This window comes from Notolepis coatsorum, assembly GCF_963971535.1.
Source record: "Notolepis coatsorum genome assembly, chromosome: 4".
Classification (NCBI taxonomy): Eukaryota; Metazoa; Chordata; class Actinopteri; order Aulopiformes; family Paralepididae; genus Notolepis; species Notolepis coatsorum.
In genome coordinates, this window is record NC_140168.1 from 193,500,391 (window position 1) to 193,525,072 (window position 24,682).

Sequence of the window (24,682 nt, forward strand, 5' to 3'; positions counted from 1 at the left end):
GTGGAGCTCCCTCTGGTGTTGTGGTCGTGGTATTCACTGACCTTTGGGAAGTATTTTGACATGTACATGGGTACCTAGTCGTGTAGTGCATCTTGTAGACCAGGCCCATTGCAAGTTGCTGTACTCTGTCGTCTACTCTAAGCCATCCTAGGTTGTCAAAGTGGGCAGGGGTGAGGTGGGTTCTAGGAGTAAGGTCAAGCAGTAGTCTGACCAGTTTGTTTTGTGATGTTTGTAATTTTGTTTTTAGCGCATTTGAGGTGCTTTGGTACGATGCGGTGCATGCATAGTCGTAGTACCCTTGAATGAGTGCTCCTGCCAGAGTCTTCAGGGTATTCTTGTTTACCAGAATCCGGTACAAGAATCTAGTTGGTTGGTTTTTTTTATTACATTGGATGCCATTTTGTCACAGGAAAGATTTGCCTCTAGGATGGAACCTAGGTATGTAATTTCCTCTTTCTTTGTGACAATATTGTCACCCACAACCTTCCGGTGATCATTCGATCCATATCTTCATTTTACCTCTTTAAAAACGCTCTATGTTCAAATTTTATGGTAAATTGTACATGCTTCCTTGGTGGGGCTCCTGCGCTGGTGAGGGGACGTGGGGCATAGCCGTCCTTTATGCGGGTGTTACGGGTTAGCTTGTTGGCTCTACTCCTATTTTTAGGCAGGGGGGCCCGATTGGTTGATTTGGGGCGCTCGTTGGGCGGGTTGATTGCTCCTCTTCTCCTGCCAGTCCTGGAGCTCAATATCTATTACATCCTGTATTCTACTAACCCTTTGAATGTTTTGTTGGGCCTTTCTCGCGGCGGCTGCCTGGCGGTGTCATCGCGGGGTAAGCATATTTGTTTGCCCTGCGGTGGCACTGTCATGTGGCTGCCGTGGAGTAGGCCTATTATGATGGAGATTGAGAGACATATCCTCTTAAAATGAGACATATCCTCTTATAATGTGTACTTGTTCTGTTGTGTTTTTGTATGTGTCCTTTATTTTTTATTTCTTTATGTTATCTGTTCTGATTCTGAATTACATTGCACAAAATGTGGGACCCTCTTGAAAACGAGATACTGTATCTCAATGTGGTTTTCCCAATAAAGAATTTCATTTAAATTCACTTTAACTGAGAAGCCGTCGGTCTTGCTGAGTTTGTTATTTGAACCGAAGAGAATGGACTCTGTTTTACCCAGGTGTAATGATAGTTTGTTATCAGCGAGCCAGGTGCAGATTTTGCCTAGTTCAGAGCTGAGGGTTTTTTCAACCTGTAACTTGTTCTTGTCAGAGACCAGCAGGGCTGAGTCGTCCGCGAACAGGAACAAGTTGCAGTCACAAGCTGACGACATGTCATTTGCATAAATTAGGAACAGTAGCGGTCCTAGTATGCTTCCTTGTGGAACACCACAGCTCACTGGGAGGGGGGGGGGGGATAGGGTACCGTTTACCTCCACCATTTGTTCTCTCCCCTCCAGGTAGGATTGCATCCAGCTCACTGATAGACTATCAAAACCAATGGCTTTTAGCTTGTCAATCAGAATAGAGTGATTGACAGTGTCGAAGGCCTTTTGTAGGTCCAGCATGACGATGCCGCAGTATTTGCCCGTGTCCACCTCTTGTTTGATGTGGTCGTTCAAATAGAGAATTCATGTGTCAGTGGAGTGGGATGTTCTGAAGCCAGATTGGAATTCGTAGAATTTTTTTTTCTTCCGCAAGGTACTTTTCGACCTGTTCGTATACTATTTTTTTCATGACTTTCGAGATGGTGGTAAACAGGGCGGTAGTTGCCTGGGTCTAATTTGCTGCCCTTTTGGTGCAGGGGGGTTACTCTCGCAATTTTGAAGTCTTTGGGTAAGTTTTATGGAGAGGTTTATTATGTGTGTGATGACTGGGGTGATGGCGGCTGCTGAGTTTCTCAGGAATTTGGAGGGGATATTGTCATGGCCAGTGGCCTTGTTAGGTTGGAGGGCGCTCAGTTTTTTGAGTACCTCAGCTGTTGTTACCATTTCTAGTTTGAAATCGTCTTTGCGGACCCCTAGGTTATTGTAGTAGGCTATGATGTGTTCAACCCCAAAATGCCCTGAGTGGGAGGGTAGTTTATTTACCAGTGTTGTGGCTATTAGGGGTGTAACGGTACGTGTATTCGTCCTGCGAATGTACCGTACGGCCGTCACGGTGCGGTACGCGCAGCCATACGGAGAATACGCCCCACAGCGCAAACACATGAGTCACACATGCAGGCACTCACAAGGTTCCGTGTGAGAACAGCGCGCGACACACCGTGTCCCTGATTCAGTTCAGAGCGACGAAAGTGCACGGAGAAAGGCACATTTACATTGGAACAGCTGCAGCGTCATACAGTTTTCTTTCGTTTTCTTGTTCGCCCACTAACGTTAACCAAATGAAACCAATGGAAAGAAACACACACGCGTCGCTGACACACACACGCGCGCGCCAACAAACACATCAACATTCTCCCCCGCCGGACTCACAGGCACAATAAAAAATAAATAAAAAAACATACTTTTCCGGACAGATCATCTGAGCGCCACTGTGTTTAAATCCAACTAATCCTCTGCCATTGTTGTAATATGTCATCTGTTCTCTAGTATTCAGTCTCGTCTAGTATTAAATTCTCTCTAGAAGGGAAACTGAAACTTAGCAAGGGTAAGTTGTTAAAGGTGAAGTAGGCAAGTGGATGCCTGAACACAGAATGGCACCAGTCACTGACTACCATGGCAAGCCTATAGAAAAATATTCTATTTAATAATAATAATTATAATAATTATCATAAATATAATATATACATACAAAAATATATATATATATTATATTAACCCATTCTCTGCCACCACTTTTATCATCCTAAACCATTCTCTGCCAGCGCTATTTGTCTATGGAGATGTTCACCTTCTTTGCAGGACTATAACTTTTTTAATTATATTGCTAAATTGACATTACTATGGCCCATTCAACATCAATTATCTATCTTTCAGGATGTAGGAACGTTTTACTTTTTCATTCACACATTCATACGAAAATACCGTCTAGAGTATAAATATGTTTTTATCGTTTTCTGCAGTATTTCATAGAATGTGAGATATAGGCATAAATGCATATATTAGATTATCAAATGCAGTTTGATACCGATCCATGCTATATTAAAAATGTAAACTGTACATGGTCCTAAACGTTATGACTCATCATCTGCGGGTGAACGGAGGGGGGGGGGGGGGGGGGGGGGGGGGGGGTCGTTTATAATTCCGTGACCGACGTTAAATGATTTATGTAGTATGGGTGATATATTTATCAGAGATTTATGTATGTATCGAAAATTATAAAGAAAAACGCTGAAACTCACGTCCGTCTCCTCGTACCGTTGGGCGATGAGAGTGGAACAAACAGATCCCAGTTATGTGGTGGGGATCGAGGCGATCCAGTTCCGGTTTGTATAATACTAATATACGCCCAAATCATGTTGTTTATTGAGTTATGGCAACGATCCATATCCACGGTGTGTTGATTGAACGCCGGGACGATAAACGAGTGGCCGGACGGAATTAGGGGACGGACCGAGCTGAAACGGGCATTTCCGGTTTGGCAACTTGCCGATCGGCCACCAGGTGGCGGTATTGAAGCGTTGCAGAGTTGTGATGGCTCCCGCAGCATATGACAAGGCTCCGTGGGTGAAATATGAATTCCATGACAAAAATATGAAATATGACCTTGAAACACGCTGTACAGCGATATTGGCAGACAACGCATGGCGGGCAATAACGCTGAACAGCAATATTGGCGGGAGATGGGTTAATAATAACTATTATAAATATATATTTTTTTGTACCGAACTCGTACCGGACCGTGACCCCAATACCGAGGTACGTACCGAACCGTGGCTTCTGTGTACCGTTAAGGCCTCTACATGCTACAGCAACTTCAAAGCAACTTCAACACAACATCAGCGCGATTTCAACGCGGTTGTTGCAGAGGGTCTTGTAGACTGTGTTGCGAGGATGTTGCGTACCTGTCTCCAAAATCTAATCTAAACAACCGTTGCGTTGATAATGCGTAGCAGTGATTGGTTGGTTAGCGAATGGGGGCGGGCTGTCAGAATAATATTGGTCCCGCAGAGAATACCATCCTCCATTGTTGTAGCCAGCCAGCATTGATGCTAAATAATTAGCGTCACATAGCTGGCCTTTTTCTGAAAACCCAAGCACATATTGTTCCATAGCATACGCCTTCAGTTGATCATGACAAATCCTCTCTTACCTTGACGATTAAAAAGCCTCCATAATTTAGTAAATAAAGCTGTAGCCAGCCAGCTAGCATTGGTGCTATTCAAAATGCTATCCACATTAGCTACATAGCTAACCAACTAAATACAATGGTATCCTGAGGTAACGTTAAATACAACATTTCCTAGTCGAAATGACTGGACACACACAGGGACAAGTTAAACATGAATCAATTAATTTATTCCAACAGGTAGTTTGAGCTGCATGTGAGCCGAGGTCTTTCTCTCCTCTCCATTGGAAACGAATGACGTTACGTTAGCTCGAAAAGCACAGAAACGGGCGACAGAAGTTAAGCTGCTAGCAACAGACACTATAACACTTCCGGTCGGGGGATTTCAAAATAAAAGAGCGACGTCTAAAAGCACCGGAAATACGTTTATTTTGTACATTATCTAACGTTAACACGAACCTAAACTAACTTTAGTTAAACTAACTTTGCGCGTCGATGTTGCAGAAGCATAAAGGCAGAGTGTCTGCAGCACCGTTGCTTTGTCGATGTTGTGTTGCAGTTGCTTTGAAGTTTCTGTAGCATGCAGAGGCCTAGTGGCTATGTTTGTGAAGAAAATGTTTAAGTAATTGGCCACATCCAGCTTGTCTATGATGAGCGTGTTGTCCGTCTTTATGTTTGAAAATCTGGGTTAATTTTTTTTACTGCAGCCTAGTTCATTATTGAGTAATTTCCAAAGTTCACAGGGTTTATTTTTGTTTTCCTCAGTTTTGTCATTGATGAAATAATTGTTTGCAGTTTTGATCATGGAGTTTACGTCATTTCTTAGTCTGTTTCTTTGCAGTTTGAGTTCAGTCACGTGGGCTTTGAGTTCACTGCTCGAGCTTTTGGTAAGCTTTGACTGACTTTTACAAAACTCAGAGCATTTTTTTGTCTCTGATTTTCATAGCGGTCAATATTTCGGAGTGCATGCACGGCTCAGCGCGATTCTTTATCCTGGTGTCGTTTAGTACTGTTGAGAATTTGGTTTTGAAACCAAGCCATGTTTCTTCTGTGTGTGTGTGTGTGTGTGTGTGTGTGTGTGTGTGTGTGTGTGTGTGTGTGTGTGTGTGTGTGCGTGCGTGCGTGCGTGCGTGTGTGTGTGTGTGTGTGTGTGTGTGTGTGTGTGTGTGTAAGCATTCTACTGTGAAGCCAAGCATGTTCAACCTGTGCAATAATGATTCCATGTTCTCTAGTATTACAGCTAACACCCCTGATGTATTTGTGGTAAATGAACACCTTAGGGAGGTGTCCATTCTTGAGGTTGGCTGTACTTTTGATTACAGCTTAGAAGAAGCCTTCCTAACCAAAATGCTGAAATACCAACAGCTACAGCAGACCATCTCACAGCTAGGCTACAGATGTAAACTCCTAGTTTTTATCTTTGGCAGCCTAGGGCATGTGCACAAGTTGGTTGTGAGGGGCCTACAAATAGCCGGTCTCCCCAAAAGGAAGGCCAAGCAGTTAGCCAGGTACTGCTCAGTATCAGCTATTATAGGAAGCCGCTCAATTTGGAGGAGGCGCTGTTACCTTTACCCATGATTCTGCCGCCCATGCACCTTGTACCTGACTGTTCTTCATAATTTTCTGATTGCACTCGCATTGTTTATGTCCTTTGTATGAGGCTTCCTTGTACTTCTGTTTATGTGGACATAAATAAACATTTCATGTGTGTGTGTGTGTTTGTGTGTGTGTGTGTGTGTGTGTGTGTGTGTGTGTGTGTGCGTGTGTGCGTGCGTGTGTGTGTGTGTGTGTGTGTGTGTGTGTGATGGGGTGTGAAGGGTTTGAGACATTGATTTTTATTCTGTTGGGCATTGATTTTGTTCTGCAAATGTTATGTCTATTCTACTGCTGTGAAGCATGTTGGGCTGCACTTGTTGTATGAAAGGTGCTGTACAAATAACATGTATTATTATTGTTATTGAAATTACTATTGATTTTCTTTCCCCTGTAGTATAATTTGGCTGTTAAATTATACATCTTAACTCCCAATTTTGGAATTCAGGAGGAAGGTTTTAGATTAAATCCTCTGGTGATTTTAACTAGGAAATCATATAGGGACCATTTGTCTGTGGTCATGCAAGCAAGGATGTTTCAACAGAAACCAACTTTGCATACAGACCTGCTGACCCCTTAGAGAACAATAGTGTGAAGATGTAGCCGGGGGTCACAGTTTGCCAAAAGCTTGGTCACCTAGCAACTAAATTCAGAGAACAGTAGGCTATTTGGATTTCTTGATTAAAGTTCACACATACCGGAGCTTCAAAGACTTTGGAACAAAGAGACCAGTTTGGTCATGTCAGTGAGTAGTCTTATGCTAGGATGTGAAATTAAGGTATACTGGGGCTCTGAGACCCAGATGGTCCCAGCTGTGTGAAGACAGACCAAATTATATATAATTTAAGGTTTTGAGTAAAGAAAGTCTTCAAGAAATAACATAAAAACATTACATCTTCAAATTAATGTGTTAAAAGTAAATCTTGGTTTAGAAAGTGTTTATACAAAGGAAACCAAGTGTTATTACTAGAATGCATATTCAGTGATGGAAAGATGTTCTAAAAAGGTGTTATTACAGATATAAGTTTAGTAGATAATTAGGAAACCACTGTTTGCATGTAAACCTGTTTTTGAGAATGACCTAGAGTGAATTGAATAAATCAGAACAAAGGACATTAACAGACTTGGGTAAAAATATGAGTAAAAGGTTTTTAATCACACCGGGATGTTATGTAGAACTAGACCAAGAATAATATTTATATATCATGTGTAGTAAATGTAATAGTAACAATGATTTTAGCCTTAAAGTGAGTTGGAAATAAATACTGTTTTTAGCTGAGCAGTTAGTGGAAAGCCACGCCTACATTTTCAAACTCAAAAATAGCTGTTTGGGATTGGAGGAAAATCTGTTATGATGTCACTATCTGTGAGGTCATCACCTAGATCGAGGCCTGCTATAAATACAAGGCCACAAGTCACTGGAAGAGAGATCAGAGAGAAAGGAGAAAGAAGACCAGAAAGAAGACAAGACTGGACACCTCGTCGATTAAGGACGAATCATATTCACACTGCCATATAAGTGATCACGGGAAGACTTTGTTGATAAGATCAGCGGACATTTTTGTTGGACTAAGTTTGGATGCCGAGAAGAACTTGAACTGTTGTACACTATACATCAAGTGTTTTTGAGAAGCTACTATTGATTGCTTTTTTGTGGTCAATAAATCAAGAAGACGTTGAGCGAATGTGTTGACATCCATTCTTAACACTTTAACTGCCGAAGGTTAAATTCATGATATACCATCCCTTGCCAGCTCTATTTATCTATGGAGAAGTTCCCCTTCTTTGCAGGGCTATAACTTTTTAAATTCTATTGCTAGATTGCCATTATTAGGGCCCATTCAATGTCCTATATGTATTGTTCAGGGTGTATGAACGTTAAACTTTTTCATTCACATATTCATACTAAAATATGGTCTAAAGTATAAGTATGTTTTTATCTTTTTCTGCAGCTTTCTCCAGAACGTGATTTATAGCTCCAAATGCATTATATTGTTGATGAAATACAGTTTGATAGCGATCTGTGGCAGATAAAAAATTTCAACTGGAGGTACTTCTAGAAGTTACTACACGTCATCTGATGTTGACCGGATGGGCGAGGGGGCGTTTATAATTCCGTGGGCAACGTTATACCATTCATCTAATGTGGGTCATATGTTCATCATAGCAGTTAGTAAAGAAGACGTTAGAGAATAACGCTGAATCTTACCGTGGCTTCCTCGCGCCGCTGGACGATGAGCGTGGAACTGAAATATATTATGGGATGTTGAAATATCCGATCCATTTCCAGGTTGTATAATAGTATATACGTCCAAATAACGTTGTTTATTGAGTTAGGGCGAGCGATCTATTATCCAGTGTTTCAAGATGGAGTCGCGGGAGCTATAGAGAGTGGCCGGACCACATTTGGATGAGTACTACTGGTTCAAAGGGTGACTTCCTGTTGGGCGATCTGCCGATCGGCCACCAGATGGCGCTCTTGAACCGCTAGAGGGTTGAGAGGAGACCAGCACTGTGTCTCAGGGCTGCGGAGGAAAAATATGATTTCGATCACAGATTTTTGAAATATTGATATTAAAGACGAGTTAGGGCGTCCTCTGCAACTTGAGCATGGCTAGGAAAGACGCCTAAACACGTTTTCGGCACTTAAAGTGTTAACAAGAATACTACATTTGGTTTGACAACAACAAGAGTACATAGTATCAGAAGAAGATACGTTAAGTGGCACCGTGACCAGCCGGAGTGTTTCCTGAACGCAACATCCATCTGACGACCTGCGCTACAGATTTCAGGGTGAGTTACACGACCATCCTGGGGAAAATGGCGCTGTGGTAATTTAGTTGGCTTGCGCGGACACGAAAGGCCGGAGCATTGCTTGTGCGGTATGGCAGCGTGGTATGAGTCTCGTTCGGCCGTCTAGGGGAACTAGCTGGTAAGGGAGACTAGGAATGTCAGAAATGGCTGTCTCTCTCGGCCTGGCTTGGGCTTCCCTAGACGGGGAGGTATTCGCTTCTTTTTAGTGTGAGAACCAGGCTATATTGCAGGTTGACCTAGCCAAATAGGGTCAGTTAAGGGAAAGATTAGAGGCGCAAATTAGTGATGTAGAGATATCACAGAATAGGGGGTCGATATGGTAGGACGGTACTAAGGAGGACCGAAGGTGAGGGTGAGAAGTACGGATCTGGAAGCTGAGCAGATACCCTGGTCAGTAATACACAGCATCACAGTTGACGCGGGCAGAAGTGTATTAAGAGGATGGGATATGCGGGGGAGAGCGAGTTAAGAAGAAGGGATGGATCACGGTAGAGAAGTGGAGGTTGACTGTGATGAGGTGCCTGTTAGTTGGGAGTAAATTCAAAAGAGCATGAGGGTCAATGTGGTTTTTGCAATGAGGGCTGGAGGCGTCACGTAGAAAAGTGATAGTATGGAATTTGGCTGATGAACACGAGAGGATGTTTGGATTTACCTATTTTCGATGACCGTTCAACTCAGCTTGACCTGGCCAGAAGAAGTGTACAGTTTCTGGCGAGGTGGAGAAGAGTGGTCAGCATAAAAGACGACGCCCGGGCCCTTGTATGTGTAGCAGGGTGGATTATCCCTGCTTTATGAGAGTAGATGTAAGCTGGCACCAGGTAGTGGGAACGCAGCAGATCTGAGTCCAGCTGAATCCCAGACTGTAGTGCAGGCAGGGCCGCCTCAGGGGGTGTGCGAGCAGTGCGGTCGCACAGGGCCTCGCGGGAAGGGGGGCCTCGCAAAAAAAAAAAAAAAAAAAAAAAAAAAAAAAAATATTTTTTATTAATTTTTTTTTTATTATTATTATTATTTTTTTTTTTGCGAGGCCCCCCTTCCCGCGAGGCCCTTTTTCATCACAGACCTAAAATCTAGTTTTGCTTATATGCTTATATATTTCACATTAGACACGTTTGTAGAATGTGTCTGACTTGTTCCTGGGTCTGCAGTCCTGCAGCTGCAGACATACTCACTATTGGAGCTCAGCCTCTGGGGTTCTGCAGCAGCATTGGTTTCAACGAAGGGAGTGGTTTTACTTACATCATGTGTAGACAGTGTAGACGCCGGCAGCGTGAGTCGGCTGCGTTTGACATTTTCGCGCGTGCAGCTTTTGACTATGCTTAGTTATGCCCAATAGCCAAGACGAAGAAAGAGGTCGGTCATTATCACGTTAGCTAATCTATCCAGAGGAGCGCGGCGAGGCGAGTGGATGTCTTTTCAAAAGAAGCAATACGCCGAAAGGTGTCCAGTCTGCCGGAAAGTACTCGAAGAAGAAGAAGAAGAAATTACACCGTGGGGCCAAGAAAGTTTCCTTCCACGTTGATACTGCGTTATGGTGAGTGACCGTGAGTCAACATATGATTATATACCCGCCGTGGATCTGTCTTTCTCTATCTGGAGCCAAACTGGTCGACGAGCTAATACTACTAGTAGCTAACGCTAACGGTGTGTGCCTGGTGGTGAGAGCACCTGGCTGTATGCAGCTACATAGAGCCACGTGCCTGATTGAGCTAACTGTTAGCCAGACGCCATGTGTGGGCTGGCTGGCTGGCTGTCGGCCCACCACGTCCTCCCCACACCCAGTCTCCTCGGCCGGAGCCGTGGCCCCCCGTACTATACCAGGAGGGAGGGGTGGGGAGCGAAGGTGGAGGGAGGCGCGCTGAGGCCTTTCGTCAACGTGGAGACCTGTGTTGCGGCCTTTCGCCCTGCGCCCTCGTGCAGCCAGGTAACTAAGATTAATGAAAATGTCATGACATTACCCCACTCTTACTTCCTTCCCCTCCCGAATGTTTTGTTAATAACGATGTTTTTTTCCAGGCAAAACATATGCTACTTCACAACATTTGGAGATACGACATGTGCTGTGTGTGAATGGTGTAGCTTGTGTAGCTTGTGTAGCTTGTGTAGCGTTGGGTCATTGGCCAAAGCTGTGTGTGGCCTGGTGTCACAGAGTACCTGGCTAGCCTATTTAGCTGATGTCGGCCATTGGCTCCTTGCTTTGGTTTCTCTGGTATACCCTGCTCTTCTTGTTGGATTTAAGTGTTGATCTTTGTCCTTTTGAATCTGTCATACATGCTCTAGTCTCTAACACACACACACATGACAAACACACATGTTCTCTCTCTCTCTCTCTCTCTTTCTAACACACACAGTCTGCCTATGGCGGCCTTTCTCGATGGCTAGGCTGTGCTCAAGGATCTTCAGTCACAGTGCTCAGGTATTCTGCCACTGTGTACTCTCTGTTTAGGGCCAAATAGCATTTCAATTTCTTTCCAATGTGTCTCTCTCTCTCTCTCTCTTTTGATCTTTGTCCTTTTGAATCTGTCATACATGCTCTAGTCTCTCTCTAACACACACACACATGACAAACACATGTTCTCTCTCTCTCTCTCTCTGTACACTGTATATTGACTGTAGAACGGGAGCTCTCTTTCGCTCTCTCTTTTGCTATATGTTGACTGTATCATGCCCCGCCTCGGGCAGCGCTATTATTTAAGAATATGTTGACTGTATATATAAAAAAAAAAAAAAAAAAAAAAAAAAAATATATATATATATATATATATATATATATATATATATATATATAATTTTTTTTTTTTTTTTTTTTTACCTTTGGGGGGGGGGGGGGGGGGGGGCCTCGCGTTAAATCTCGCACAGGGCCTCGCATTTCTCCCAGGCGGCCCTGAGTGCAGGAGTATTAGAGTGGAGCTTTAGCAGAGGGAGTGGATGGGGCCTAGGATTTACTAACCTAGGGGTAATGCGCTGGTCCTTCTTGCCCTCCAGGGCGACTCGCAGCAATTCCCCACACACCCACACTTCTTCCAATACTTCCCGCACCCTCCCACACCCGGTGGCAGTAGTGATAGATGATATACTTCCTCCCCAAAGCAGTACCTTTCCTTGCTGAGGAGACCTGTCCCATTGATGCTTAGGCAGGGGGTGGGGAAAGGGTTAAACAATAAAATGCATTACCCGGGCAGAAAGGGGTTATACGACAGATTGATTGACAAGCTAAAAGCAATTGGTTTTGATAGTTTATCAGTGAGCTGGATACAATCCTACCTGGAGGGGAGGGAACAGATGGTGGAGGTAAACGGTACCCTATCCCCCCCCCTCACAGTGAGCTGTGGTGTTCCACAAGGAAGCATACTAGGACCGCTACTATTCCTAATTTATGCAAATGACATGTCGTCAGCTTGTGACTGCAACTTGTTCCTGTTTGCGGACGACTCAGCCCTGCTGGTCTCTGACAAGAACAAGTTACAGGTTGAAAAAGCCCTCAGCTCGGAACTAGGCAAAATCTGCATATGGCTCGCCGACAACAAACTATCATTACACATGGGCAAAACAGAGTCCATTCTCTTCGGTTCAAATAACAAACTCAGCAAGACCGACGGCTTCTCGGTTACAGTGGGTGACAATATTATCACAAGGAAAGATGAAATTACCTACCTGGGTTCCATCCTAGAGGCTAATCTTTCCTGTGACAAAATGGCATCCAATGTAATAAAAAAAGTCAACCAACGAACGCGATTCTTGTACCGGATCTCCTCTCTGGTAAACAAGAATACCCTGAAGACTCTAGCAGGAGCACTCATTCAAGGGTACTACGACTATGCTTGCACCTCATGGTACCAAAGCACCTCAAAGGCACTAAAAAACAAATTACAAACATCTCAAAACAAGCTAGTCAGACTACTGCTTGACCTGACTCCTAGAACCCACCTCACCCCTGCCCACTTTGACAACCTAGGATGGCTTAGAGTAGACGACAGAGTACAGCAACTTGCAATGGGCCTGGTCTACAAGATACACTACGCGACCAAGGTACCCATGTACATGTCAAAATACTTCCCAAAGGTCAGTGAATACCACGATCACAACACCAGAGGGAGCTCCACAAATCATGTAAAACCCAGATTCGGCTCAAACAAGGGACTAAACACGTTTCGCAATTATGCCACATCAATGTGGAACGCCCTACCTAAAGCTGTAAAGGAATGTGAATCACTACCCACTTTCAAAAACACTCTCAAAAAACACCTACGTGAGACTGCAATTCGAAACTGGCCCCTACAAATGTCCTAACCTAGTTGTACAGTAAATGACCAAGTAAGGCGTTGTCAGTATTCCAATGTACAGTGTAAAATGTGTGTGTGTCCCCTACCCAACCCCCCCCCCCCCACCTCCAATGTACAGCCCTCACCCACCCACCCAACCCCACCCCACCCACCCAACCTCCTCCAATGTACAGTTTCTATGCCAAATGTATATACACTCTTTTTCTGGACACTTTTGTATCACAAACAGTACTGTATTTGCAAATCTGATATGTCATAAATGTATAAATGTAGCAGTACTGTCTATCTGTATGTCATGTATGTCATATATGTTATGATGAATTGAAAATGGGGGACCCTGATGTAAACAAGACGAAAGTCTTTCTCTGGTCTGCATCCCCTTAACAATTGTATGTACTGAGCTGTACTGTACTGTACCCATTCTGCAATCTGTTAATAAACTTTTCAATCAATCAATCAATCAATCAATACTTCCCAAAGGTCAGTGAATACCACAACCACTACACCAGAGGAAGCTCAACAAATCATGTTAAACCCAGATTCGGCTCAAACAAGGGACTAAACACGTTTCGCAATTATGCCACAACAATGTGGAACGCCCTACCCAAAGCTGTAAAGGAATGTGAATCCCTGCCCACATTCAAAACCTCTCTTAAAGAGCACCTACGGGAGGCTGCAATTCGAAACTGGCCACCGTAAATGCCCAAAACCCCCACCACCTCCTAATAGACAGTGTCCTCCCCACCGCATATATATATTCCCTCCCCGCCGTATGTATATTTCCCTCCCACCCACCCACCCCCTCCTAATGTACAGTCCCCTCCCCATCATATGTATATACTCTGTCAGGATCTAGGGATAACAGTACTGTATATTTGAATACCACTTATGTCACAAATGTATCAGTACTAAATACCTATATGTCCCTATGCCATAAATGTCATGTATGTTGTGTATGTCATAAATGTCTATATGAATTGAAAATGGGGGACCCTGATGGAAACAAGACAAACGTCTTTCTCAGGTCTGCATCCCCTTAACAATTGTATGTATTGAGCCGTACTGTATTGTACCCATTCTGCAATCTGTTAAATAAAGTTTTCATTCATTCATTCATTCATCATTCATTCAGACACACACACAGTGCTCCCATTCAGTGTTCTTTACTGAAGAAATTATATGGTTCTTAACACAAGGCACAATAAGCAAAGCTCTTCCCGCTTACACAACCCAATAAATACAGCTCTTCCCACACCGGTCAATACACAGTAATGGAACCTGTCCCTTTAAGGGTTGAAATGCTAGGCACCTAGTGCTCTCACTCCACGGTAGAGAACCAAAGCTCGTCCCACACTAGTCAAGATACAGTAATGACACCCGTCCCTTTTAGGGTTGAAATACCTGTTCTTGCACCCGTAGGTGGGGAGGGAGGGAAGTTAGAGGGAGAGGGGTATGGGCTACCGAATGAGAATTTTATAAAGGAACACACGTTATCACACCACACATTTAACCAAAAGACAAAACAAAAGTCCTATCTATAGCCGGCTCCCCAAAATAATAAACGTCGGGGCGCCCCTGAGCACTGCCAGTGTCGGTTCAAAGTACTGCTTCTCTTCGCCCTTAAAGGGCCCGCGCCGCACAAAGAGAAAATCTACCGATACAGTTCCAGCACTCGGAGCGCTCACGGTAACAGGCTGGAGAGTACTTAACCAAAGCTTGGCCCGCTCCCACCACTGACCGTCCGTGTGGTGAGATGGCTGTCGAGAGGTCCCGTGATAGCAAGCGGCGGGGCTGGGTGGACGTGGGGCAGGTGACTGCTGGAGGTGCGTGCCGTGCCGCAACGTCCGTTGAGTAGTCCACTGCTCGGCTGGAGAGGTGAAGCGACACGCGGACTAAACTGTGCCCTAGGCCTAACTGAAGCTAAGCTGTGGGCTACGGCGACCCCCTGTCTTGACGTCTATACTTTAGCTAAAACGCAACGTGTGCTATATCTACCGCACTCTTCGGCAGTAGCTAGTCTGCTTCTTCGTTCACACAGTCTCTTTAGCATTAACTGAAAGCTAAGCTATCGCGTATTCTATATATAACCCACCTCGTAACTGGGTTTATATCCCGCGTGCCTGATGTCCGGAGCTCCTGCTCCACGCGACTTCTTCCTCCTCTTGGGAAACGACGAAGAGGCTGCTCTGCTGTCGGAGCTCCGCCTTCCTCCCATCCTTCTTCACTTGAAGTCCTTCCTGCCCCACGTCACACCAGCTCCCCCCGGCGGCACTCCAGTGCATGCTCCACTATTCACTGTCAATGTTAGAATATGGAGGATCAAGAGGGGTCAATGAGCACAGTAGAGTAAAAGGAATTAGGTTAGGCACATTGAATTATCGCTAGACACATTCAGGTGTCTACATATGTAATATGTGTAAAGCGTTGTGTAATTTGTGAGTTGATTTATGTTTACCGGAGCACTGAGACATCGAGGGTATAAGTGTGTGTTTTAAAAGTGTTGTGACTGCAATAATAACGTTGATTTATCATGGAGTGTTTGTGAACGCGGCATGAGGGGACGCACGCAGACTAGCGTGTTTGCATCGTATGTTATGATATGTTGTAATAACCTGATTGCTATTAAAAATAGAAATAATAAGAGCTAAGTTGGCGAGGATGTGGCGTGTAAAGGAGATTGCTATAAAAACGTAGAGAATTATCGAAAGTACACTGTTTAATATGGGGTGGCTGGCGGATTCAGCGATTTGGGGCGTGAACGTGTGGGGTGGAGTTCAATGTACGTGTGGGTGAGTGGTCTACGTAATGTTTAATGGCAAGGGCTAAGGTTATGTGAGAAATGCGAATGTAACTGTGGAAAAATATTTGAAAAAATCGATCTAGTTTGGCGTGGAATTAGAAAAGTTGCCGGTAAAATAACGTTAATATTGACGCATGCGCGTGACGTTAGAAATGATAGATTAAGGGGGGCGGTTAGGTGGCCGAGCGGAGATTGCGTTCGTCACCAGCCCCGGAGCTGAGCTGGATTTGCCTGTTCGAATCCAGCTCACAGCTCCGGGGTTGTCACCAGCTTGGCTGGCCGTCTGCACTGATACAATTGGCTGTATCAGAGGGTGGGAGAAGCTGGCGGGGTGGGTCCGGGTCGTTGTAAACAGCGACTCCTACAGTTCGGTCGGGGCGCCTGCTAAGCGCGGATTGGACGTGAGGGGGATAGTGTGGTCCTCCCACACGCTACGCCCTCTCAATGAGAATCCGCGCTGCCAGGTGAAAAGAAGCGGTGATTGGCTGGACGTGTGTCGGAGGAAGCACGTGGTAGCCTCCACTCTCCCAGATGATCTGACTGTGGGGGGTAAGTGCGCAGCGACCAGGAAGGGACTGGGAATTGGCATACGACTAACATTGGGATGGGAGAAAATCGGCGGAAAAATGGAGGGGGAAAAAGACCAATAAAAATAAATAGAAATGGTAGATTAAGGGGGCGGTCAGGTGGCATAACGGAGATTGCGTTCGTCACCAACCCCGGAGATGCTGGATTCGCCTGTTCAAATCCAGCTCACAGCTCCGGGGTTGTCACCAGCTTGGCTGGCCGTTCACACTAATACAATTGGCAGTATTAGAGGGTGGGAGAAGCTGGCGGGGTGGGTCCGGGTCGGTTTAAACAGCGACTCCTACAGTTCGGTCAGGGCGCCTGCTAAGTGCGGATAGGATCTAAGGGCGGTAGTGTGATCCTTCCACACGTTACACGCTATCAGTGAGAGTCCGCGCTGCCAGGTGAAAAGAAGCGGTTGATTGGCTAGACGTGAGTCGGAGGAAGCACGTGATAGCCTCCACTCTCCCAGACCGACTGTGGGGGGTAAGTGCGCAGCGACCAGGAAGGGGATTGGGAATTGGCATAACGACTAACATTGGGATGGGAGAAAATCGGAGGAAAAAGGAGGGGGAAAAAGATCAATACATTTGGGCGCCCCAGTGGCGAACCACGACTCCCGAACCCGTTGTTATTTGCCGAATGTCTTCCCCCCACTCTGTCTCCCATTCCTCCTCTGTCTCTCTCTACTGGACTGCCCAGTAGCAATAAAGCGATAAAACGCCAAAAAATTATTCTTTAAAAAGATCAATAAATTTAAGAAATTATAGGGTAAATATATCCGCTTCCGGGTTGCGCTGTGAGCTCTGGGAATCGTAGTTTGGTAGTTAGGTTTATGCCGGTGTTAAGCCAGGAGTCCTGCTGCCCCCACGTTAACTCGCATTATCGGGACGGCTCAGGGTACGTTAGGTTGTGTGTTTGTAAGTGTGTGGTATAGGGAGTGTATTTGTGTTACTGTGTGCAAGTGTGTGTCCGTGTGCGCTCATGGAGCTTGTATTTGTGTGAAGTGTGTACAAGTGGAGCTGATTAGCGTGTTAGCTTTTAGCTACATTGTGTGTGGATGTGAGGGCGCTGTATGTTTCGGTGTGGATGTGTGTGCAGTATGGGTGGAGGTGATATTGCTATACGTGTTGTTATGTGGGGACGTAGTGGTATTATTGATCATGTGTTTGTGGGACTATGTTGTGTGTTTGTACAAAGCTTAGAGATGTGTGTGTTGTAAGCGGAGATCTCGTTCCTTTTTTGAAATCTCGCTCGAACTCACGTGTGATGCTAGCTTTTAGTGGTGGGAAGTAAACAGAGTGACGTCATCGAGGCGGCGGCCATTTTATTGGCATGGCGCCGTTCAGCCACAAGGGGGTGGCATTTGCTTATGAACGACATTCTGAGTAGTTTGTTGACTGTAAAGGTCAACTTGTGGGGAGGTAGGAAGCATGTTGTAATTCATGTGTGGGTTATAGCCATCTGCACACAAAATATGTGGTTTTTACAATTCCAGGAGTAGTTTCAGTTGTAGAGGGCTTGAGTTGATAGTTAATTCTGCTGTTCAACTGTTAAAAGTAAATGTACTATACTGGCTTGTTTAAGCAGTGCAATTCGATTAAGGAGGGCAGTAAGTGATGTTATTTGTTTAATTAGGGTTATTGTTTCCTTAACCAAAACGGTTAATACAGGGTTAGACTTGATATTAATAAAAAAGGGGACATTTTAATCCTGATCGAATGAACACCAGGAGATGCAGGGTAAGATGTGGTAAAAAAAGAGGCATTAGGCTGATTTTTGATTATGGTACTCTGTGTGTCCATAACAATGCTTGCTAAATGTCTGTGCTTGTTTATCGTAAAAGGGAATAAGGGTTTTATCTTAAAAAAAACATCTAATCTAAATTACTCTGCGTTGTGTTTCTAAATTACACCTTAAAACCTATTTACTGATAAAACCATCATGGTTTGTAGGACGGCAGCGAAGCAGGAGAATGATGAGGAGAAGAAGATCTATTTCTCAGATCCAGCTTTATTTTCAGAGTCAAGAAATGAAATAACAAGGATTTTGTTCAATGGAAAATGAATTGTGCAATGATTCAAGTATGCTCGGTACTATGCCACCAACCACTTGTCTCAGACTAAGAAAGTAGATTAAAGAATAATAATCTTCAATGGAGCCTTAGGGGCAGAGCGTCTTTGAGTTGTTGATTTTCTCTGTTGCCTCTGGGGACAAAGGATTCTTTTCTCGTTTGAAAAAGCTTCTTCTTCGTGTGTTCCTGCTTGCCGTCCTCTTCCAAAAGGGGGGTGGTGTGTTCTGTTCTCGGTCCTTTTCCTGTGATTCCCACACCCCCTTTTATCAATCCGCCGAAACTCCTCAAAATGAGGTCATCAATGACCTCACACAAATGGTCTCATCCAATCACCAGCATTCACAGTTAAAATCTCAAAGGAGGTTGGCCTTAGTCCAACCGTTCTATTTTCATTGTTTCAAATCAAAGGGCTATTTGCTAGTTAAAAAATAGACTTAATAACTTTGGTATTAAGTCTCATAACATTCCTTTTAGCTTAAGTTGAATATCTACAAACAGTTTATACTTAGTTATCATTTAAATATGTCCCACTTAATTCACCAAGGCTCATTTGCTTACATCAAAGATTCTTCTCTTAATTGTACCACAGTGTTTCATCTCATTTCATTCATCAACCTTTATACAGTACAATAGTAATAATTGCAATTGTTTCCCATTTAATGTAAGTATCCTAAACCAGTAAAACACATTAATTGTAAGCATATTAACAGTTAAAATGAATCCAAGTTACTGAAAAATAGTTTCCTCCTAAAACCTCATCTGACCAGTTTGTCAGTATCCTGTGTCACAAGTCTCAGCTAGATAACAGCCAGGTGGCCCATTGTCCTAAGCTTCCTCGGCCTGGCAGCTACTACTGAGGTTTCCTGTTGTATAAATAGAATTATCTACCTACTCACTCTAAATGTAAATAGCAACTCCTACCCTCCAGGGCAACTAAAATCCCACTATTGTTCTACTCTGCTTGATCAGCCAACCCCCTATAGAAATTCTAATCTTAGCCAGCTAGTGGGCTTTGTCCCAGCCTGTCTTTTTAGCAAAGTGAATCAGTCAGTATGCACTAAGGCTGAGCCCGAACCCTGTTTTTAGGGTTCGAACGTTCGCCAGGGTTTATCGAACGAACGTTCGAACGTTCGTTTAAAAAAAAAAATGTATAAAATCTTTTTTTAATAATTTTTTTTTTCATTTTTTTAATAATATATTTTTTTTATTGTATTATTATAGATCCTACGGAGGGCGGCATTGCATAGTCTATTGGTGAAAAACATGTTGTTTACAGTGGTGGCTGTTCATGTAAACATGTAATTAAACAAAGCACTCAGAAGAAAATAAACAAGCTACTGAATCAAAGTATGATTAACAATAGCCCTTGCAGTCACGTAAGGGGCTAGATAAACAAATGCATTCGTTTTGTGGCATTAACCGAACGTTATATAGTTAGTGTTACACGTTCAATAACAGGTATTCACTCTTGGTCGACGGGGAGGGGAGCCGGGAGGAGAGGCGCACGCCTCGGCTCAACAGACCCGTCCACCGTCTACCTCGGAACGGCCGGGCTCCCAACACGCCTGCCGCCCGTCCGCCCTACCACCGTTCCGAGGTAGACGGTGGACGGGTCTGTCCACCGTGCGCCTGCTGTTGTTTCCAACGCAACCACCTCCCGCCATGAAGCTCGCGCTCCGTGGCCGAAAAAGGATGGTATTCATTAATGATCCTTCTGCAGGTTCACCTACGGAAACCTTGTTACCGATTACTTCCTCGGCGGGGAGCTAACTACGGCTCCCCGGTAGCTACGGTAAGTCTGTTGAGGCTTGCCGATTGGTGGTAACAGCAGAGGCGGGTGCAAGCGGTGTGACGTAATTGGCAGAATCGCCTATCAATCAAAATAGAGCTCTGGTTGAGAAATAGTATCCCGCTGCAGCCCGGCAGACCATACTGGTTGAGCCGAGCGCCTCGCATTCACATCACCTCAACCCCGTGCGCATCCTTTATTTTTTTTTCACCGAACGTTCGACCCTATTAATTAAAGTCCGAATGTCAGCGTAACGAACGAACGTTCGAACGTTCGAACGTTCGGGCTCAGCCTTAGTATGCACTCAAGATATACCTGCCCTTTTGACTATTTAAGACTGCAAGTCTAATGCATTCATATGTCACACCTTATAGAGTTTTGTGAGCTATATTTATCAAATGATACGACACTTGTTAAAAAGATACACAGTGATATAGCATTGATAATATAAATGCAGGGTTAAAGTAAAGGTAAAAGTTATTTACAGCAGGTATAGTCTTGGGGATATTAGTACACTTAGTCAAGGGTACATTGGGTTAGGGTGTATTAGACAGTTTGTAAAAGGTTTAATAATTATAATTACGGTGTTCACATAATTAGACTTGCCCGAGAGCGGGAATACAGGCTGTAGATGGCAGTTCAATGCGCCCACTGTGTTTAATTAAATAACGGTGCAGTTCTTGTTATAGTCTTATAAGTATGGTTAGGATCAGTTATAAACAATAATGCATATTTTTCTACTTAATGTACATTGGAAGTGCTGTAACTGCGAGTCATGTGTAGCAGTTGGGGTACTATAAAATGGTCTTAAGTGGGATAAATGTGCTTAGGTTCAGGTTTAAGTGTGTAGTAGAGTAATGCTTATTTTTCTATTTAATGGACATTGGAAGTACTGTGACTGTGAGTCGTGTATAACAGTTAGAGGTACTAGGAGATGTTCTTGGATGGGTTAAATATGCTTAGGTTCAGGTTTGTAGTGTGTAGTAGAATAATGCTTATTTTTCTACTTAATGGACATTGGCGGTGCAGCTACTGCGAGTCATGTGTAGCAGTTAGCTGTACTATGTAATGTGCCTAGATAGGCCAATATTTGACTGGTGATGGCTTCAGGAATGTTTGCTGTATTAAAGTGTGACTTTGATAAGGTACATTTTGACTGAATCCTCTCGTGTAAGCCCAGTTCGTTAGGGTGGAACGGGAGGGTTACCCTGGATGACTATAGACACTGGGGAGAGATTTGAGGGTGGTTGAGAGTGGGAAGTGTTTTTTTTTAAACAATTTATTATTATGTTAATGTTGGTTTGGTGGGACTGTTGTCTCACTGGGGTTAGTGAGTTGATATTGAAGGGGCTGTGTGTGTGTGTGTGTGTGTGTGTGTGTGTGTGTGTGTGTGTTTAGATTAGTCTGGATACCATTATGGATGGACTGAGCTAATTGAGTGCCTGTATGGGTGAGAGTTTGTGTGTATCTTGACATTCCTTGTGGATTGGGGCCGGAGTGCGATTTCTTTCATGTTCTGCAGGGCATGGGGAATATGCTTTAGGCTGGTAGTGACGGTCCTTTGATTGTAGGTCAGAGGGCTGTGGGAGTTCAAGAGTGTGAGGTATTCAGGATCCATGAATTATGACATGGGTGGCAGGATACTGCATGGGAGCGGGGAATTTAGTGGTAATAATGCCGCTAAAGATACATTTTTCTCCTTGTTGGGTGTGTGTGTGAGATGGGATGATGTGGGACACGAGCTAAGCTTGTGTCCAGGGGGAATATTGGAATGATTATGTAGAATTGTAATAAAATGTAATGTGAAGCAGAGTATGAAATATTAAATGTACATTTTAATTGTGATATTAATAAAAGTGGTGTAAATTCATTTTTATTTTCCCATAGAAGGAATGTGGAAAGTAAGCGAACGATAAGCAATGTTAGATATGATAGGCCTCTGTGAGACTACCTGTTATATGATTGTTTCCAAGGAGAAGCAATCAGAGTGGAAGGAGATACCAAGAGTGGGCTGATGGATTAATGCAGAATTTTTGTTTTGCTTCTGAGATTCACGACAAAGAGTGATTATGAATCCAGAATTTTCTAGCTGGAAAGACGACTGGAGTTAACGAAGCTATGGCCTTTTGTCATGTTCAAATAAATTACAATCTCTCTGTATTTTTTATTAGAATAAACAACCCATGTTCTGAGAAAGTAAAACACTAGAAAGGAATGTGGATTGAAGTAACACTGAAGTTAAGTGTTTGTATTTTTGCTTTGTCTTTGACAGATTCTTGGACGGGATAGGTGAAATTCTGACTGCTCTGACACCAACCAGAACGTAAACGGCTATAGAGGCCTGAGGGTATCTTATGAAAATAAGAAGGTCATCAATTTCCTGTCTACCCCACTAACCTAACAGTGTCGTTGAATTTAAACCAAGTTAAGATAAACAAAAACAGAGGAACTTGCTTTGACAACGGTAATGTAACAAATATGTCAGAGATGGGAAGAATGTTGGCTGAAGAGCAGGTCAACCTTGTAAAGACCTCGTTAGCGGCCACTGGAGAATTAGGTAGTTCGACAGTGGTACGGGCCGCCGACAGTCTGTTCATCTCGCCGACTGATAATAAATCGGAAGGAAAGGATAAACATTGGCCAAAATAGTTTAGGCCGTTACAAAGGTTGATAGAGCATTGTAGGACCAAACGAAAGGTAGACCAAAAAGAGAAAGCGACCATATTAATAGATTTGTTTACTCAAGTAGATCATTCAAGTGGAGTACAGGATAGGGTCAGGTGTGAGGGACTAGGGAGGGGATAGGCTCCCCGAACCTTAGCCCCTAACGGGCGGCGGTGGAATCGCAAGATTCCGAGGGCACGTAAAATATCCAATATAGTGCTGAGGAGATACTGAAAGGCCTCTGTGTCTAATGAAAGATGACCAACATCTTACCGTGGAACCGTCTAGTCGGCACAGATGTCGCATGTAAGGAAATCTGGGCACTGTGTGGTACATGGATGACAATCCATACCTAGCAGAGGGGCGATGTGCCAGAGGGGCAATGCACTGCTGTGAAAAGGTGAGGCTGGTGAAAACGGTCAAAGTTTCCATACCCAAAACAAAGTTTCCATACCCAAAGGCTGATAGGTACTCACGGACAGTTAGCCACTTGGGGTCCTGACTTGAAGACGGACTATGAGGTTGCGATCGACTGGGTCACCGGCTTCTGTGATCAGCAGGTTTGAAAATAAATGCTGGGAAGCAGAGGACTAAGGTGTGTCTATTCAGAGGAATCTGGAGGGTAAGGCCTAAGAAGTGGAAAGGGACCCAGCCTAATACTGTGCCCGAAGGTAAAAGAAGGGGACTTTTTCCATTTCCAAGAGGAGACCTTGCCCCGGAAGTGGAGGCCTGCATCTCTGTTGGGGGAAAGGGGTCCTGTGCCGGGTACAAGGCGGCCCTAAGAAGCCGGTTGTCCCGACGTTCGGTCTACCTGAACTCATTTGGGGAGAGGTGTATCTAAGTAGGGGAAGTAGTGCATCCGAACGGGAGAGGGGTACTCTTAACTGGACGGAGGTTAGAAGGGTCAAAGTGAGCAATTGACCCCTGCAAATAATCATCAGACAGTGTTGCCCAGTGATCCTAATCTGATAGATTTGGACATGACAGACCCCAATCGTGTGACAAACACGGTGGGAGGAGTGGAGATAATTGAGGAAACTACTATGACGCCTACCCAGAGTGTTAATGAGGAGGGGAAAAATGGAGTAACTGTCTCAGTCCAACAGGTGTCAGTCCAACAAGTGCCTGAACAGGTCCAAACTGGATTAACTGCTTCAGGTAACAACAGAATGACAAATAAACAGAGAAGGGCTACATTATTACAGCGGTCGGAGCAAAACGACCCTGGCCTTAGGGCTGGGGCGGAGAATGGACAGGAGCTGAGGGGACCAAGGGAGTGGCAGTTACAGCGAGATCCTGAGCCCATGAGATGTGGGACTGAAAACAGGTATGGACCTATGCATGAGGAATGTCATCAGCACATAAATTCCCACTACCCAGGTCCCTCCCAGAGACCGAACCAAGGCGGTGCGAGACGCCCAGTGACAAGGAGCCAGACTGCTAGCACCAGGGCGGAAGAAGAGAGGCAATCATGTCTCTCGCATGAACAACAGAGGGCGCTTGTGGAAGCGTCCGACAGAGGTGAGGCAGTCCGCAGAGACTTGGTGGAAAGACAGTTGGCTATCGACCAGGCAGCCCATTGGACTGAGCTACAGAAGGTAAAAGAGTCTGAGTTGACTGCATTGGTGATCACCATAGCGTTGGGGTTACAGATTCAGGCAGCCAAACAAGTGTTGTATGACCAAGAGACGAGACCAGCATCGCTGCCCAGACGGGTAGTCGAGCAGGTATGGGACAGTGAGCAGATGATGCGAGGCAGCGGGGTTGAGTTTCTGAGACCCCCAATGCAAAGAAGGAATATTGGGGGTGGGCTACAGGCGCTGCTGAGACCGGGGCCGTCCAGTGACAGGCAGGAGGCCCCC